Genomic DNA, 7,293 nt, shown 5'->3' on the forward strand with positions numbered 1-7,293 from the left:
AGTCTAATCACCCCCCTCCAGACATACTTTTGATCCTACAAATAGCAAAGCTCGCGGTGCATCAAGATGGTTCCAAATCAAGAACGAGAGAGAGAGAGAGAGAGATCAAACACATGGCTACTGGTACATACCCTCAGCCCCGAGGGTGAACTATTCCCTCCTCGTCATGGGGAGCGCTGGGATGATGAAGATGGCCACCAATGATGGTTTTCCCCTCCGGCAGGGTGCCGGAACGAGCTCCCGATTGGTTTTTCGTGCTACAGAGGCTTATGGCAGCGGAACTCCCGATCTAGGTTTATTTCTGGGGGTTTCTATATTTATAGGAATTTTTGGCATCGGGAACAAGTCAGGGGGTCCACGAGGCGATGACAAGGATGGAGGTCATGCCCTAGGGGGGGGCCCTCCATCCTTGTGGTGGCCTCATGACTCTTCTCCAATATCTTGTCATTCCGGTATTTTTTATATTTTCCAAAAATATTCTCCATAAATTTTCAGGTCAATTAGACTTCGTTTGATATTCCTTTTCCGCGAAACTCAAAAACAAGGAAAAAAGAGAAACTGGCACTGGGCTCTAGGTTAATAGGTTAGTCCCAAAAATCATATAAAATAGCATATAAATGCATATAAAACATCCAAGATGGATAATATAATAGCATGGAACAATAAAAAAATTATATATACGTTGGAGACGTATCAAGCATCCCCAAGCTTAAATCCTGCTCGTCCTCGAGTAGGTAAATGATAAAAACAGAATTTTTGATGTGGAATGCTACCTAACATATTTATCAATGTAATCTTCTTTATTGTGGCAAGAATATTCAGATCCATAAGATTCGAAACAAAATTTTAATATTGACATAAAAACAATAATACTTTAAGCAAACTAATAAAGCAACCATGTCTTCTCAAAGTAACATGGCCAAAGAAAGCTATCCCTACAAAATTATATAGTCTGGCTATGCTCCATCTTCATCACACAAAATATTCAAATCATGCACAACCCCGATGACATGCCAATCAATTGTTTCATACTTTTGATGTTCTCAAACCTTTTAAACTTTCATGCAATAAGCGTGAGCCATGGACATAGCACTCACTAGTGCGCGTCGGTCCTAAACAAACGGTTTCAACCCCTTTCCGCGACGGCATATGGAACCGTCTCCAAGTGAGTGTGGGCGATAGGGGGGTCCTTCCCACACGACCCAGAAACTGTCGAGGATAGCGATCCTTGATGCATACAGTTGTCCTTGTATAACCGTTTCCGATATCTCGAATATGCCAAATGCTTCATCCTTGCTACTCGTTTGAGCTCGCATTGCTATCACAGTCAGAGTTTTGTGGTCCTACCTAAAACCAGGCAGATTCTAGGCACGGGAGCTTTCCAGGCAAATTCTATGCAGATTCCAGGCACGGGAGATTTAGGATGCCTGGCACATCACAAACAATTCATGATTATAAACCATGTATGATAGGTAGACAATCACACACATTTAGTTTCCCGACACCATATGTGATAGTGTCTGACATCACACACTCTTTGCGAACGGCAACTGTGTGCATGCTTGCACACGTTTCCTCTCTGTGAACCATCTCGGATTATGGTGTATATCGCAAACATTTGTGTTTTACCAACCGTGTGTGCTATAATGACCTGCACAACGTAATTTCTCCCTAATTTAATTGCTGCTATTTAAAATTTTACCTAATTTAAACTTGAAAGTAGGCTATAGCTTTATTCATATCCATCAGGTTCAAACAACCAATGCATTATTCGATTCATAGGTACATATGTTTAAGAATTACAGAAGCACCAAAAAAAGAATGATGTACTAGGGTTCTATACTTGTACTATTACAGATGGTAAAGAAAGAGGTGACAGACATTCCAGTTGCTGAACAAGGTGAAGCGGAATGGCCCTATTGTGCTCTCCTGGATGCAGAAGGCATGCAGGACTCTAGTCCAACCCCTTGTGATGGCCGGCTGCCAATCATGTAGTTTGAGCGATAATCTTGAGTAAACTGCTTCAGGATCCACTTCAAAATAAAAAAGGTTCAGATATTGTCATCTAACACAACTCATTACGGGCAGTAAAAATAAGGCTACAGGGTTCTTACTTACCATCCTGCAGTTCACTATTGTCTTGCATAAAGTGTAAAAAAAATAGTTTGATTGACATCTTTTGACCCATTCTAGTAACAATCTTTATCAGTTTCCTCACTTGATGCTGGTTCATGAATATCTCATTGCCCCATACGTAGAAAGGGCCGAAATGTGGATCTTTGGCAATGATATATGTACCTAAAAGCACCAAGTTAATATTAGAAGCTAAACAACAATTGAAAAATGATGTAGTACAACACTCCATCCATCCCATTATATAAGATTTTATTACATGTATATCTAGACATCATAAGAACATTAAGGTAACACTCTTCCTTGTTGCTATGTAGCCTGGGATTGCATATTTAGTCATTCAGTACAATGCATGTTGCTAAACAACATTTGCAAAATGAAAAGGCATGTTAACTGCAATATCCTTAATAGCAATCAAATATCGTAATTCATAGTGGTATTATTGAAACTGTTATTGATGAAATTGAACTGCACAGCAAATAGTTGCACATATAGAGCATCACATTGTGAAGAACTGAAATAAACAAGTCATAAGGACATCTCTAGGTGATCCTTAAAAAGTTAAAGGACTAAAACCCTTAGTGGATATATATATACTCCAGCAATTTTGGCCTTTTCTAGTTGATCCCCTAAACTTTAGGTTGTAAACTTCAATTTGATCAAGTTCAAAGCAGGTTCAACCGAAAGTAGCATGCATTCAAACATAAACATAGATAGTTTTGCATAACCGAACATAAAACATAAATTTAAACTAAGCTAAACTACTTTCGGTTGAAGTAGAGGTCGAACCAATCCTTCCTCGTCATGTACGGTGTGCCACGAGCCGGGTCCGGGCCAGTACCATCATCGGGGTCATTGGGGAAGGCACTCCTCCACTCTTCGATGTTGATCTCCTCGTCGTCGGGGCCCACCTCGACGCCCTCCACGCCGCCATCGTCGCCGCCTTCGACCTCATCATTAGAGGAGAGCACAATAACCTCGCCGCCCTCCGCGCCACCGTCCTCGCCGCCTTCGACCTCGTCATATGAGGAGAGCGCGATAACCTCGCCGCCCTCCACGCCAGCAAAGATCGCCCGCTCTGCCTCCACGAGCTTGGGGTGCTGCTGGTGGAGCTCTTACATGTAGGCCTCGTCGGCGGCCTTGATAACCCACAAGTGTAGGGGATCTATCGTAGCCTTTTCGATAAGTAAGAGTGTCGAACGCAACGAGGAGCAGAAGGAAATGATAAGTGGTTTTCAGCAAGGTATTCTTTGCAAGCACTAAAATTATCGGTAACAGATAGTTTTGTGATAAGGCAATTTGTAACGAGTAGCAAGTAATAAAAGTAAATAAGGTGCAGCAAGATGGACCAATCCTTTTTGTAGCAAAGGACAAGCCTAGACAAACTCTTATATGAAGGAAAGCGCTCCCGAGGACACATGGGAATTATCATCAAGCTAGTTTTCATCATGATCATATGATTCACGTTCGGTACTTTGATAATTTGATATGTGGGTGGACCACTGCTTGGGTGTTGTTCTTAATTGGACAAGCATCCCACTTATGATTAACCCCCATTGGAAGCATCCTCAACTACAACAGAAGTATTAAGGTAAACCTAACCATAGCATGAAACATATGGATCCAAATCAGCCCCTTACGAAGCAACGCATAAACTAGGGTTTAAGGTTCTGTCACTCTAGCAACCCATCATCTACTTATTACTTCCCAATCCCTCCCTCTAGGTCTAAACAATGGCGAAGTGTCATGTAGTCGACGTTCACATGACACCAATAGAGGGATGACAACATACATCTCATCAAAATATCGAACGAATACCAAATTCACATGACTACTAATAGCAAGACTTCTCCCATGTCCTTAGGAACAAACGTAACTACTCACAAATCATATTCATGTTCATAATCATAGGGGTATTAATATGCATAATGGATCTGAACATATGATCTTCCACCAAGTAAACCAACTAGCATCAACTACAAGGAGTAATCAACACTACTAGCAACCCACAGGTACCAATCTGAGGTTTCGATACAAGAGATGAACTAGGGTTTGAGATGAGATGGTGTTGGTGAAGATGTTGATGGAGATTGACCCCCTCCCGATGAGAGGATCGTTGGTGATGATGATGGTGATGATTTCCCCTCCCGGAGGGAAGTTTCCCCGGCAGAACAGCTCCGCCGGAGCCCTAGATTGGTTCCGCCAAGGTTCCGCCTCGTGGTGGCGGAGTCTTGTCCCGAAAGCTTGCTTATTATTTTTTCTCGGATGAAAGACCCCATATAGCAGAAGATGGGCATCAGAGGACCACCAGGGAGCCCACGAGGCAGGGGGCGCGCCCAGGGGGTAGGGCGCGCCCCCACCCTCGTGGCCAGGGTGTGGCCCCCTCTGGTACTTCTTGCGCCTAATATTTTTTATATAATCTGAAAAGTGCTCCCGTGGAGTTTCAGGACTTTTGGAGATGTGCGGAATAGGTCTCTAATATTTGCTCCTTTTCCAACCCAGAATTCCAGCTGTCGGCATCCCCCTCTTCATGTAAACCTTGTAAAATAAGAGAGATTAGGCATAAGTATTGTGACATAATGTGTAATAACAGCCCATAATGCAATAAATATCGATATAAAAGCATGATGCAAAATGGACGTATCAACTCCCCCGAGCTTAGACCTCGCTTGTCCTCAAGCGAAAGCCGAAATTGAAAAATATGTCCATATGTTTAGAGATAGAGGTGTCGATAAAAATAAAATATGGACATGAGGGCATCATGATCATTCTTAGAACAGCAACATATGTATATATTGTCATATGATCTCTTATGCTAAAGTAACAATTCAATCACAATTTCAAGTATGAATCTTAAACTTCATTGAGAACCAACAAACTCTAATCTCAGTCATTGAGGCAATTGCAATTTATCATAACATAGGAAAGAGTCAATATAAGAGCTTTTCAGCAGGTCCACATACTCAACCATCTTTTAGTATTTCATAATTGCTAACACTCAGGCAATATTTATGGGTATGAAATTTTAATTGGACACAGAGAAATATAGGGGCTTATAGTTTTGCCTTCCAATGCTTTACCTCAAGGGTAATGTAAACAATAATAGTTCATGAAGACTCACATATAGTTAGCTATACATATTAGGATCTTTCCAACACATTGTGCTTGCCAAAGGATAAAATGTAAAAAGGAAAGGTGAAGATCACCATGACTCTTATGTAAGGTAGAAGATAAAAGTAAAAGATAGGCCCTTCGCAGAGGGAAGTAGAGGTTGTCATGCGCTTTTATGGTTGGATGCACAAAATCTTAATGCAAAAGAACGTCACTTTATATTACCACTTGTGATATGGACCTTTATTATGCAGTCCGTCGCTTTTATTTCTTCCACATCACAAGATCGTATAAAGCTTATTTTCTCCACATTAATAAGTCATACATATTTAGAGAGCAATTTTTATTGCTTGCACCGATGACAACTTACTTGAAGGATCTTACTCAATCCATAGGTAGATATGGTGGACTCTCATGGTAGAACTGGGTTTAGGGATATTTGGAAGCACAAGTAGTATTTCTACTTGGTGCAGAGAACTTGGCTAGCATGAGAGGGAAAGGCAAGCTCAAAATGTTGGATGATCCATGACAATACAATTTATCTCAGATGTAAGAAAACATAACCCATTACGTTGTCTTCCTTGTCCAACGTCAACTCTTAGCATGTCATACTTTAATGAGTGCTCACAATCATAAAAGATGTCCAAGATAGTATATTTATATGTGAACCTCTCTTTCTTTATTACTTCCTATTGATTGCAACGATGACCAAAACTATGTTTGTCAACTCTCAACAACTTTTATTCATCATACTCTTTATATGTGAGCTCATTACTCTCCATAAAATCCATATGTTCTCTTTATTTCTTTTTATTTCTTCTCTTTTATTTTATTTAATTCCCTCAAGATCATAGCAAAATAATCAAGCCCTTGACTCAACACTAATCTTTATTATATATAGCTCACGGACTCGATTACATAGAAGGATCATAAAACAAAACTCACAACTAGATCATACTAAAATTTATTCTACTGGATCAAGATATTAATAAAAGGATCGAACTAAGAAAAATGGTAGAGATAAAAGTGATGGTGATACGATACCGGGGCACTCCCCCAAGCTTGGCAGTTGCCAAGGGGAGTGCCCATACGAGATACTCAGTTCTTCTTTGTTGGTGAAGAAGGTGGAGTTGTTGATGATGGATAGTCGCACATCGAGCGTAGGAGGTCCTCCAACTTGCGGATAATGCCCTTGAGTGTGATTATATGCTCCTTCAACAAAATATTTTCACGCGTGAGATACTTGTTTTGTATACGAGCTAACTCAATCATCTTGAAAGCTTCAATCTCAGTTGGGGTAAGAAGATTGTGATCAAGGTGAAGGATGTCTTCTACTGCCGGAACTTGGTCCTCTGTGGTCTTCTTGATCCCTTCATCCTTCTTGATCTCCATAGGTTGTTCCATCTTCAGTTCTATCTTCATTAGCCAAGCATCGTTGTCACCATTGTTGGAGGAGGGGGACGACATGATGCCTGACCTTGACAACCCTGACAAAAAAAAGCTCGAAACAAGAACATGGGATATTTGCAAGGTACGGTGGTCAAAACCTTCGGGAGATTATATAATGAATTTTTACCGACCAAAAGAAGTATCTTGCAAGAAAACGGAGTCCGAAGAGCACACAAGGTGCCCACGAGGCAGGGGGCGCGCCCAGGGGGGTAGGTCGCGCCCTCCACCCTCGTGGAAGCCTCATGTCCTTCCCGGACTGCTTCTTGTTTTCCTATTTTCTTAAATGTTCCAAAACTAAGAAATATTGCCATTAGAACTGTTTTGGAGTCGGTTTACATACCGTACCACGTACCTATTCCTTTTTGGAGTCTGAAACATTCCAGAAAGTGTCCCTTCTATATTCCCCCGGGGTTACGGTTTCAATAATATTAGTTTCAACATTTATGGGATTACCTGAGATATAATGTTTGATTCTTGGACCGTTCACCATCTTCGGATTTGTGCCTTCGCAGTTGTTGATTTTTATGGCACCGGAATGGTAGACCTCCTCGATAACGTAAGGACCTTCCCATTTAGAGAGAAGTTTGCCTGCAAAAAATC

Source organism: Triticum urartu, chromosome 5A (genome assembly GCF_056163025.1).
Source record: "Triticum urartu cultivar PI428250 chromosome 5A, HENAU_Tu73, whole genome shotgun sequence".
Taxonomy (NCBI): domain Eukaryota; kingdom Viridiplantae; phylum Streptophyta; class Magnoliopsida; order Poales; family Poaceae; genus Triticum; species Triticum urartu.